At 35.6% G+C, this 12,795-nt stretch overlaps 1 long non-coding RNA gene across 1 annotated transcript in view; it reads left to right on the plus strand.

Annotated features, from left to right (window-relative positions):
- LOC133251733 (uncharacterized) overlaps positions 1–11,065 on the plus strand; it is a 39,123-nt gene extending 28,058 nt beyond the window's left edge. Inside the window, exon 2 of the long non-coding RNA XR_009737763.1 lies at positions 10,843–11,065. This is a non-coding gene — a long non-coding RNA (uncharacterized LOC133251733). The remainder of the gene's footprint in view (positions 1–10,842) is intronic.
- Positions 11,066–12,795: the final 1,730 nt, after the last annotated feature.

Genomic DNA, 12,795 nt, shown 5'->3' on the forward strand with positions numbered 1-12,795 from the left:
CCATTGATCTGTATGTCTTTTCTTTAGACATATCACACCATCTTGATTACCTTAACAGTTACTCTTGAAATCAGATCAAGAACTCCAATTTTTTCTTCTTTTTCAGTGTTGTGTTGGCTATGTAAGCATGTCGCCTTTCCATATAGGCTTTAAATTTAATTTGTCATAGCTATAAAATAGCTTAATGAGACTTTGGAATTACATTGACTCAATAGATCAAGATTGAACATCCTAACAATACTGAGTCTTCCAATTCATGAACTGGTATCTTGAAGAATATATATTTGTATTTCATTAAATTTTGACATCAAAATGTGCATATACATTATAAAAATCAACATTTGTTGAAGAACTTTAATTTAAAAATAAACTATTGTTTGTATTTTTAAGGTAATAACTGAGTAGCTTAAATGTTACCAAAATTTTTCCCTTTTATTAATTTATTGATATTCATATAATTTTCAAGTTGATTTTTAGAGCTTTAAGATATTTTTATTCCTGACTCTTGCCTATTACCCAATAAATATTTAGAGTTAAAATGAAATTTTTTAAAAATAGATTTAGGTGGTTAGTTGTAAGATACTGTGTATCATGGAATATCTAATTGAAGTGTTATTCTAGAAAAGTGACATGAAAATCAGTCTGTTTCAGCCAGTGACTATTTTAGATCACACTTTGCTGATTCAAACCAATTGAATCAGAGTGAGACCATTGAATAAATTACTTCTATTAATAGCATCCATTACATGATTCAGGCCAAAAAGTGATTAAAGTATCTCCAGTAACACCATAATTTTCATATATAATTCTTGCTAAATGTCAAAATTATTTTTCTTCCTTAAACTAAGCAAAGCATGAGGCATCCTTAATCTTTAGAAACTAACATTACCAAAGAAACCTCTTTTCATAAAGAATCTCACTTTTAATATTCTCCAGATTATGATCTTAACCCATGGCTACAGTTAAACTTTCTTTTTCCATAATCAGAGTATTTGAAAATTCATTTTTAACTTAAATAGATCAATCTTAATGATTAGAACTTTGATCAATGATCTATGAAGTCTGTACCAGCTTGTAAAGTACAATTTATCTTAAATTAAAATGCTCCCTTATTTAACAAGACAATACAGCGTTCTATGTCATGCCATGAATTATATGGGTATACTTGTCAGTATAAATTTTCTGGCAACGGTAATAAAGAATGCTATCATTCATTTTATTGCTGGAGAGAATCATCGTTTCTTATTCATACTAATGCAGCATTTCCATTACTTCTTACAAAAGCCTTGGCAGTACTTCAAAATGAGTATTATTACAAAATATTCTATTACAGCATGGTAAATATATGACTTTCTCTCCTATTATGTTCACAACTGTCCAAAGAGGACTTTACTCTGATTATACTGCTCTACCGTCAAGTGAGAAAAACTGACTTTCAGATCTTTGCCTTACTGAAAGGATGGATATCTTTATTCCTGGAAGTCCTCTGGTACACCAGGGTACATTGTCCCCTTGTAGGCTTCGTTACTGACTTCCTTGCTTTCACTTTAGCTCTTGAAGGTAAAACTTTTTTGGGGAAGGTATCCAAAGGAGACCTTGACATACTGTGATACACTTAGAAATTTAAAGTAATAATTAACGTAAGTATCACATATTTTAGTGAAAATAAGAATCTGAAGCTCATTAACTTTTACTGATTGTGGTGGATGTACAGTGTCATTTTGTCCGGTGTGTGCAGCGTAGTGAATCGCTTAGTTTACTTATTTTCCATACTATAGTAGCATGTGAGGATGTAGCTCTTAACCCATGCACCTATCTTGCCTACCCCTCTCACGCTCTCTCCACTGGTAATCACTAGTTTGTTCTCTGCCTGTGAGTCTGTTTTTTACCCTATTTATTATTTATATTGGAAGTATAGTAGATTTACAGTGTTGTGTTAGTTCCAGGTGTACAACAAAGTCGTTCAGTTAAATATACACAGATATCTGGTTTTTCCAGATTCTTTTTTCCATAGGTTATTATAAATATTGAGTAGAGTTCCCTGTGCTATATAGTAGGTCCTTGTTGATTATTTAGCTTGTATGTAGTAGTGTGTGTATGGTAATCCCAAACACCTACTGTTTTCCCTCCCACTTTGCCTTTTGGTAACTATGTTTCTTTTCTATGTCTGTGGGTCTATTTCTGTTTTGTGTATTCGTTCATTTTTTAAAATAATTCCCATAAAAGCAGGATCATATGTTTCTTGTGTTTCTCTGTTTGGCTTACTTCATTTAGTATGAGAATCTCTAGGTTCATCTATGTTGCTACGAAGAGCATTATTCCACTTTTTTATGGCTGAACAAGATTCCATTATTTTAAATGCCACATCTTTATCCATTCATCGGTTGATGCACACTTAGTTTGTTTCCATATCTTGACTATTATAAACAGTGTTGCTATGAACATTGGGGTGTATCTTTTCAATCAGTGTTTTCAAGTTCTTTTAACATTCAAGAATGGAATTGCTGGATGATATGATAGTTCTGTTTTTAGCGTTTTGAAAAGCCTCCATATGGTTTTCCATAGTGGTTGCAAAAATTTACAGTACCATCAACAGTAGTTCACTGTCTCCACATTCTTGCCATCATTTGTTAAGAACTTATTACTTTTTAATTACCAACAAGAATGAGTAATAAAAGTAGCTTTACTTATTGAAGTGTTTATGTTTTCTTGCTAACAGTAACGAGTATTGCTCAGCACATGCTTGACAGTGCTCACAAACGTATGCTATTCTATGAATGTTAGAATAATAGGTTCAAAGTTTTTCTTAAATCTCATTAAAACATTACTAATTATGAAAAATAAAGATCACAAAAAGGTCTCCGGTTATAGTAGTGTTACATATAACTGCTCTAAAGTACATATTTTTTGATAGACTAAAACTTTAAGATACTAATATATAATTTTTATCCATACTGAGTTTTTAATGGATCTCTCAAAACTTTTATAACAGAAAACACAATTGTTTTGTGTGTGTGTGTTAGAATATACAGTGACAAAGTGTAAACAGGGGTTAAGAAAGTATTTGAATATGTTTACTTTAAAAAACATTCCATTATATTGATCATCTACTTTGTAACATGCAGAAGGATAAAATGATAACTAAAAGATTCAATAGGGTCTTAGAGATCGTGATTTAGTTTTCTTATTTTAAGTTTTCATACTCAACCTTTCTTATTTCCAAGTTGTCCTGTTTATCACTTTGATTACATTTTCTTGATTTTTAAGAAAATAGTTATCTGACTCGCCTCCCCCAGTAATTAATCCTTTAAAACTCTGTACACACTGCAGAACGTTTGCTTTCATTTTCTGAATGGGAGACATGAGTAGATATTCTTGGGGTTCCATTCAAATAACTCCAAAATTGTATAGTCCTTGCCAGTTTTACAATCCCCAATCTTGAGTTATTTCCATCATCAACTTTCTCCATTCTCCCTTTTAAATTATTAAATTTATACTTCTTTGCAAATGACTTTTTCCTCTTCCTTTTTTTTTTTTAATGGAATTAACAGTTTGTTACATATACAGAAAAACAAGATCAGCATTTCTTCAGCTCCTCGCATCCCTAGTCCCACAGAATGAAACCAAACCGGATGGTCCAGAAGACAGGAGACATGAGCAGTGGGTCATTTTAACATTGACCAGTCAGTGTTAGATTATAGCCAAGCAACTTTACATTCAAAAGAGAGATGGGACATAAAGGGAAGCGAAGACAAAGGGAAGTACACTGTGGCAGCTGTCTGCAAGACAGAGAACGTCTGCAAGGTAGGGAGGTGGTCGGTACATTACTCCCACCATGTTCCAAGGACGATCCTGAAACCGTATGTCAAGACTTGGACCAATCTGTAATAAGAGTTGCCTATGTCTGGCTTATGTGGAAACGTGCAGATTGCCAGGGCTCCCCAGTGGATCTATTCTGCTATATTCACACAGACCGTCTACTCTTCATTTTTCATTTCAGTCCAAAGTTGGGCTTTCATTGTTTCCTGCTTATGCCCAGTACTGTTTCTCCAGCGATTCCTGTAACTAAAAGCACCCTCCAATCTCAAACCACTATTTCTTTTGTTCCTAAAGATACACAGTGATCAAATCTAAGGATAAGATAAATTAATCTAACAAAAGTTTATTTAATGGCAGCCTACTCCTGTACTCTTGCCTGGAAAATCCCATGGACAGAGGAGCCTCGTAGGCTACAGTCCATGGGGTCACAAAGAGTCGGACACGACTGAGTGACTTCAATTCTTCACTTACTGTTTTTGGATTAAAGTAATGCAGCATCCATGTTTTTTGAGGATTTCACAATCTATCTCCAAATCTTTTCTAATCACTTCCAAACAACTGTGTTATTCCAGTTAATTTGATTTGAGTCACCAGTTCCTGAGGATTTGTTATAATTTGGCACTTCTATTTATACCATTCCCCCTGCATACAGCAATTTTGCATGTCAGTATTCTTTCCAGCAACAAAAATTTTTACAAATGATTCCTTCTTTACCATACTTTCTTTGAACATTAACTGAACTTTCCCAGTTTTGACTTCCAAGTGTCTAGTTATATCCTTTATGATATATTACTGCTAACTTGTCTTATTGATATTTTCACATACAGAATTTGTATCTCTACTGCATGAAATATAGGGATTATGTTACTTTTTATTTCTTTCTATTTCTTATAACAAAGGTTATACTTGATAAAAATATTTTCAGAGAATTCCAAATGATTTTCCATTGTTTCAAATTCAGGCAATATTAGCTACATTTGCTATTTAAGCATATGATCATGATTAAGAGAACAGTTAATATTAGATAACTAACTTACAGAAAAATATTATATATGAACGCAATTGTATATTTTAACCATCCTTGCTTTATAATTGCTTATTTACCCTTAATTACATCTCTTTTCTTCATTCAAAATTGGTAAGAGATGAAGTATTAGCTTTATTACTTATTTGGATTCCTCATTTGTTATGGTTTTAAAGTAAAACATTCACAAACCAAGGACATCCTTATATGTGAAACTAGTATGTTACTGACTCTTTACCCCTAATGAGGAATTCTAACCCTCTTTTAGGTTCTCTGGAGCCTATATCATTTGTTACAGGATAATCTCAGAAAGTTTACATGAAGGAACATGGAGAGTTAGGTAGGGATCAAGGAATACATAGGGAATTAGATACACGATTGACTTATTACCCCTCTGGTGATTAGGAATCTGTTATGATGAGGAGCCTTTAGGAGCCACGTATACTGCACTTCAGAATGGTTCCTCTGAAAGCGGAGAGACTTGTACACTGAGGGGGTATTAACACTTTGAAAATTCTAGGAAGAGCTGGACAGGTTTTTACAAATTCCATGGTCCAGAGGTAGAAAGTTGAGTGCACACAGGGTGTCTGCACTCACATAATTTATTCACGGTAGCTTTAGCTCAAATCGGTTGTGACCCAAGATAACGTGCAGTGGTTTTCGATCATGGTACACCAACACAGCACTTCTGGGAGGTTTGGGAAGCTCCAAAACTGCCTTTAGCATGTGTTTCCAAGATGCATCAGTTATCTGGTAGTATCCGACTTCATGAAACTTCTACTTTATCTTCGCAGTCTGTTACCCATTCTGATTGATGGGCACTGCTGGGTTTATGAAACAAAAAGTCATTGCAATTCTGCTCTGTGGTGAAAATTCTCTTTGATAGGCACCTCTTCTGTAGTTTATTGCTAAATTCATGAAGAACATTTTCCTGGCATTCTCCATATTTTCACTAAGTGTAATAAGGTGAATGTGAAGTCGCTCAGTCGTGTCCGACTCTTTGCGACCCCATGGACTGTAGCCTATCAGGCTCCTCAGTTCATGGAATTTTCCAGGCAAGAGTACTGGAGTGGGGTGCCATTTTCTTCTCCATGGGATCTTCCCGGCCCAGGGATCGAACCCAGGTCTCCCACGTTGTGGGCAGACACTTTACCGTCTGAGCCACCAAGGGAAGTGTAATAAAACTTGCAACAAATCACTGTGTCGAACAACAAGAGCAAAGGACTTGTGCTTCCTGGTGTCTGCCGAAATACTGAAACGTTATGTGTCCCTATAGAGCTGCAAAAGCCTTGCCTTGTCTTCCTTAGTGTTGCTTTTTCATGTGGCTATCAAAAATGACTGTTTTTATGACGTTATGAATGTCAGCTCCAAGAGAGAAAGAATTCTTTTTGTTCACTGCTACATGAAAAACTCTAGGCTGGAAGAAGCACAAGCTGGAATCAAGATTGCCGGGAGAAATATCAGTAACCTCAGATATGGGGATGATACCACCCTTATGGCAGAAAGTGAAGAACTAAAGAGCCTCTTGATGAAAGTGAAAGAGGAGAGTGAAAAAGTTGGCTTAAAGCTCAACATTCAGAAAACCAAGATCATGGCATCTGGTCCCATCACTTCATGGCAAATAGATGGGGAAACAGTGGAAACAGTGTCAGACTTTATTTTTCTGGGCTCCAAAATCACTGCAGATGGTGACTGCAGCCATGAAATTAGAAGACGCTTCCTCCTTGGAAGGAAAGTTATGACCAACCTAGATAGCATATTCAAAAGCAGAGACGTTACTTTGCCAACAAAGGCCCGTCTAGTCAAGGCTATGGTTTTTCCAGTGTTCATTTATGGATGTGAGAGTTGGACTGTGGAGAAAGCTCAGCGCCAAAGAATTTATGCTTTTGAACTGTGGTGCTGGAGAAGACTCTTGAGAGTCCATTAGACTGCAAGGAGATCCAACCAATCCATTCTAAAGGAGATCAGTCATTGGAAGGACTAATGCTAAAGCTGAAACTCCAATACTTTGGCCACCTCACTCAAAGAGTTGACTCATTGGAAAAGACCATGATGCTGGGAGGGCTTGGGGGCAGGAGGAGAAGGGGACGACAGAGGATGAGATGGCTGGATGGCATCACTGACTTGATGGACATGAGTTTGAGTGAACTCCAGGAGTTGGTGATGGACAGGGAGGCCTGGCGTGCTGGGATTCATGGGATTGCAAAGAGTCACACATGATTGAGCGACTGAACTGAACATTACCAACATGTAGAGAAGTACATGGTGTATATTAGGCACTATTTTTGAATGAATGAATAATTGTCTTACATAATTTTTAGTTAAATAGCTCCTTTATATTTTTTCCTTACAAGTGTATTTATCCTCTGAGATTCATATGGACAAGAATGAGGAGGCATGAAAGAAGGGTTATACCAAGACACAAGTATAAGTAATACATATCATAATATTTAAGCCCTGAAATTTACCATCTCTGGCATTAAAATGTAGAGATCCTTGCATAATAAAATTAATCATACATGGCTGTGACAATAATTGGCCAGATATGCCATGTCTGTTCAAATTCCAGTAGGCATGAACCAATTCTGCTGCATTTAAAACATGTTTATTTTTTGCCATGTTTGTGGTTCTGCTGCTGCTGCTGCTAAGTCACTTCAGTTCTGCTACTTTATATTTAAAAAAAAAAAAGAAAAGTAAACTACCTTTGAAGAAAAGATTCAAGTCCTTTCTGTGAAAATCATTTTATTATAAATGGAATCATACATTTTGTGAGTTTTAAGGATGATTGCAACCTCTGAAATTTTTAAATTAAAATACATACGGCACCAAAATTCTGTCTTCCAAAGACATATCACTAAGAAGTAACGTGATCCAGTACCTAAATTCCAATTTAATGTTTTGTACTTCATATTTTCACTTAAATTCTCATAGTTGTTGTCTCTAAGTCATGTCCAACGCCTTGTGATGCCATGAGTTGCAGCATGCCAGCATTTGCTGTGCTTAACTATCTCCCAGCATTTTCTCAAATTCATGTTCATTGAGTTGGTGATGCCATCCAGTCAGATTCTCTGATGCCATCCAATTGGATCCTCTGCCACTGGCTTATCTCCCTGCCTTCAATCTTTCCCAGCATTAGGGTCTTTTCCATTGAGTAGGCCCTTCACAACATGTGGCCAAAGTATTGGAGCTTCAGCTTCCTCATCAGTCCTTCTAATGAATATTCAGGGTTGATTTCCTTTGGGATTAACCGCTTTGATTCCCTTGCTGCCCAAGGAACTCTAAGGAGTATTCTCTGCACCACAATTTGACAGCATCAATTCTTCAGCATTCATCCTTTTATGGTCCAGCTCTTACATCTCTGCATGACTACTGGAAAAACTATATTTGGACTATACAGATCTTTGTTTGCAAAGTGATGTCTCTGCTTTTTAATATGCTAAGTTTGTCATAGTTTTTTTTTTTTTTTCTCCCCCAAAGAGCAGGAATCTTAATTTTGTGACTGCAGTCACCATCCTCAGTGATTTTAGAGCCCAAGAAAATAAAATCTGTCAGTGTTTCCATTGTTTCCTCATCAATTTGCCAGGAAGTGATGGGACCAGATGCCACAGTCTTAATTTTTTGAATGTTGAGTGTTAAGCCAGCTTTTTCACTCTCCTCTTTGATCTTTCATCAACACGCTCTTTAGTTCCCCTTCACTTTCTGCCATAAGGGTGGTGTCATCTGAAGTTGTTTAGATTTCTCCCAGCATTCATGATTCCAGCTTGTGCTTCATCCAGCCCAGTGTTTCTCATGATATACTTGGCATATAAGTTAACGGGATGAAAATGTACAGCCTTGATGTGCTCTCTTCCCTATTTGGAACCAGTCTGCTCTTCCATGTTCAGTACTAATTGTTGCTTCTTGACCCGAATACAGGTTTCTCAGGAAACAGGTAAGGTGGTCTGGTATTTCCATCTCTTCAAGAATTTTCCCCAGCTTATTGTAATCCACACAGTCAAAAGCTTTAGCATAGTCAATAAAGCAGAAGTAGACTTAAAAAAAAAATTCCTTACTCGTTTTATGATCCAACAGCTGTTGGCAGTTTGATCTCTAGTTCTCCTTTTCTAAACCCAGTTTGTACATCTAGAAGTTATTGGTTCACATACTGTTGAAGCCTAGTTTGAAGGATTTTGAGCATTATGATGGTAGGATGTGAAATAAGCACAATCGTATGGTAGTTTGAACATTCTTCATCATTGCCTTTCTTGGGGATTGGAATGAAAACTGACCTTTTCCAAAATGTAAACAATGGGGAAGTTTTATTAAATAAGGAATATCAGTTGATAAATCTATAGTGATAGATAATGTAAAAACTAACTTAACAATAAAATTTAGGAGAAAATGAATTCCATATACTGAAAGAACAATGATATAAAATACTATTGCTGATTTAAAAGCTCAGCTTTTCTTTCAAATATTTCTATCCTTAGGAAGTTTGTAAAAATTGATGTTAAAATTGTAGAAATGAAGAACAGATTAGTGCTTTCCAGAGAGTAGAGACAAGGTAGAAAAGTATATTGGTGTGGCTGTAAAAGGACAATAGGAAAAATCTAGGTAGCGATGGAAATTCTGTGTCTTGACTGTAATGTAGAAATCCCAGTTCTAAGAATGTATATATTTTGTAAGACACTGCCGTTGCTGGAACTGAGCCAAGGATACATGGGGCTTCTCAGGAGATTCAGCCACAAAGAATCTGCCTGCCAGTGCTGGATACTCAGGTTCGACCTTGGATGGGGAAGATCCCCTGGAGAAGGAAATGGCAACCCACTCCAGTATTTTCGCCTGGGAAATCCCATGGAGAGTGGAGCCTAGTGGGCTACAGTCCATAGGGTCACCAAGAGTCAGGTCCAACTCAGTGACTGAACAACAGCAACGAAGGATAAATAGGATCTTTATTATTTTGTACAGTTTCATGTGAATTCTGCAACTTCATGTGAATTGCAGTTAGCTCAATTGATTTAAATTGTGAGCCTATTAAATACAGTGACAACTTAGGGTTTTGTCATTTTGAGAATATGCTATAATATAGATAAAAATAAAATTGGTATTCAGAGTGTTAAGTTTCTGTGTGTGTAACATGTTTGGGGGAAAAATATTGAATTTATTTATGGAGTTAAGATAGTTTATAGTGACAGTATACTTTGACTTGTTGGGATAATGTGTTATAATAGGAAGCCTGATATTTTTATTGCTAGTTTGGTGTTTCCTATTTTTTCAATTATCTATAGATTTAAGGTAAATTTTGTAATCTTCATGTTAGTCTTCCTATATCATTTCTTAGGCCATTGTATATTTCAGTGATTTTAATGTGCATATAAATAACAGTATCATTTCATTACATTCTTTTCTTGTTCTACTATAAAGCCAGGGTAAATAAAACCAGAAAAATTATGATAATATATCTGTGATATACCTATGTTGTATATTAACTAATAATATTAAAATGTTACTCCTGGCATTTTTGTAACACGATTTGACCATTAGACCATCCTCCTGGCCTAACTGACCTGTTCGTAAAATGTGGGTGTGGGGTTGGATGAAATCTATCACCTCTTTTTAATCTAAATGCATTGACTTTCTAAGTTAGCTTCTTGTATAAATTCTCAAATGCATAAGGCTTCTGGAATAGAGTGGAAGCTTTCAAAGTGCATGAGACATGTCAGACTCTAGTGGGTAAGGAATGCTCTTGGAGGAGATTTAGTTAGAGAGACTAAGAGTCACATGTTTAAAACCCCTTGCATACCATCATACTGTAATTATCTGAATTGTAGGTTATCAGTGATATCTTGGCAGCAATTACTGTGGGCTATGACATGATATTTATATTCACGGAGAATTAGGAGGCATATCCTAGCATTGCATAGCTAACCCTTTTATTTGTGTATTTATCTATTTAATTTTTGTGTCCAAATATAAAGGTGGAAATGTTACTTAACATTTGACTATGTTTTGTTTTAAAGAATGAAGATTTTCATCATTGTATGCAGAGGGAGAAAAAAACATAGAGAACAAATTCTTTATTCAGAATCTAGAAATACATTCTGAAGGGGAAAGAAAGAGGTGTGTTTTGAAGCAAAGAGATGTACAAGAAATTTTGACAAAAAGAATTCTCATTCATATGCCTAAAGGGTAAAGTGTAAAGTCCCTTTGCCACTTTGTTCATTAAAAATGATTCTGAAGGTCTACTCAGTCTCCAGCCACTTCAGATTAGCTCTTTTTCATGTCAAGGACTCACCTGCTGAAATGACTTTTTGTTTACTCATTTATTTTTTTCTCTTTTCAGTGTCTCTCCTATCCAGAGTACTTTTAGCTCTTAGAAAAGAAAGCTTCATACACTATTACTACAGTATTCATGCTCTCCCCAGTTTAACAATTTTAAGACTCACAAGATCAAACCTTCTTCCTCAGGTTTAGATATTACCTTTTTTTTTTTTCCTGTCAAGAATGCTACTTATTCCAGATATACTACCGTTAGAATAACTTCCTCCCTAGACAATGATAATCTACAAGGCATAGAGATCAATATCAATTATCTCAATTCAGATGTGGATAATAAATCAGTAAGCCTTAAAACAAACAAAATCTGTCTAAGCTTTTAAAGGTAACAAAAAGATAGAAGAAACTGAATGCAAAATGTAAGGGAATTACCTCTTGCTTACTCCTCTGTCCATGGGGCTCTCCAGGCAAGAATACTGCAGTGGGTTGCCATTTTCTCCTCCAGGGGATCTTCCCAATCCAGGGATTGAACCTATGTATTTTGCAGCTCCTGTATTACAGGTAGACTCTTTACCCACTTAGCGATCGTGGAAGCCCTTGACAAAGAGGGTGGCTTCTTGTTTCGTTTTATTTATAAACAACCACATTTTTAGAGAAAGCCTGACTCTGTGAGGTAAGATTGTCCAAAGTGTGAGCAATTACCTTGTTTTGTCCAAATGTATTGTATTTAAAAGTATTTAGTATTCTGTCATTAAACATATTTCCAAGTTTATAGACATCACTTTATTAGTCTGGTGGAAGTTAAATTTGAAACAGTAAAACACAAAACCACAAAGTGACAGTGACATGAAAAATTTTCTTGAATTAAAAAAAAAATAGTTACTTGTATTTACGACACTAAAATAGGGCACACTTGCAAAACCAGCTTGATTCAAGGTCTTATGCAATTAAATCTGGGTTGTATTTGATGTCAAATATTACAAATTCAGTTTGCCTAGAAATGCAGCCCTATTTACCAACTGTTTATTGAGTTAAACATAAAAATATTAAACACTTTTCCTCTAAGACTATTAAAAGTGGTAATAAAATCTGAGAAAGCATCCTGTTATCATGAACTTTGAGAGCACCTACTTATGGAGCAGATTAATTATAGAAGACAAGAGGCAACATTTTCCGGATGTGAAGCTGCAGGTAGTCTAACCATATTCACAGCTGAAAATTAATATTATCTAGAACTCATACTGATGTAATCATATTGAACTTGCTACTTCAAGTATGGGGTAAATAATTTGAATGGATAGAGGAAGCAAGAAATCATCAGTCATTGCAGAATTTAGGATCTTAAAAAAAAACAAGACATTCGCTGAGTTGAAAAAAAGTTTGACTGTTTTATTTTCTTTGAACAAAGGTAAACTTTAACATAGCTTCTTAAGTCTTTTGAACCACTATCAGAATTCTTCAGTTTAATCAAATTTTCCACCACCTGACAAAGGGCCATGGTAGCTGATCTGACCAAGCATATCTGCTATGAACATCCTCAGTACAAGCAAGAGGTACTGCCAGTGATCAGCTACTGATTTTATTTTTTTCCCCTCATATGCTTTCTTTAATCTCCCTTCCTTCTTATGCAGCCCTTTAAATAAATGTGTTGTTATGACTAAGAATGTCTATGGCACACAGCACTCTATATTTTCATG

This window comes from Bos javanicus, chromosome 7 (genome assembly GCF_032452875.1).
Source record: "Bos javanicus breed banteng chromosome 7, ARS-OSU_banteng_1.0, whole genome shotgun sequence".
NCBI lineage: Eukaryota > Metazoa > Chordata > Mammalia > Artiodactyla > Bovidae > Bos > Bos javanicus.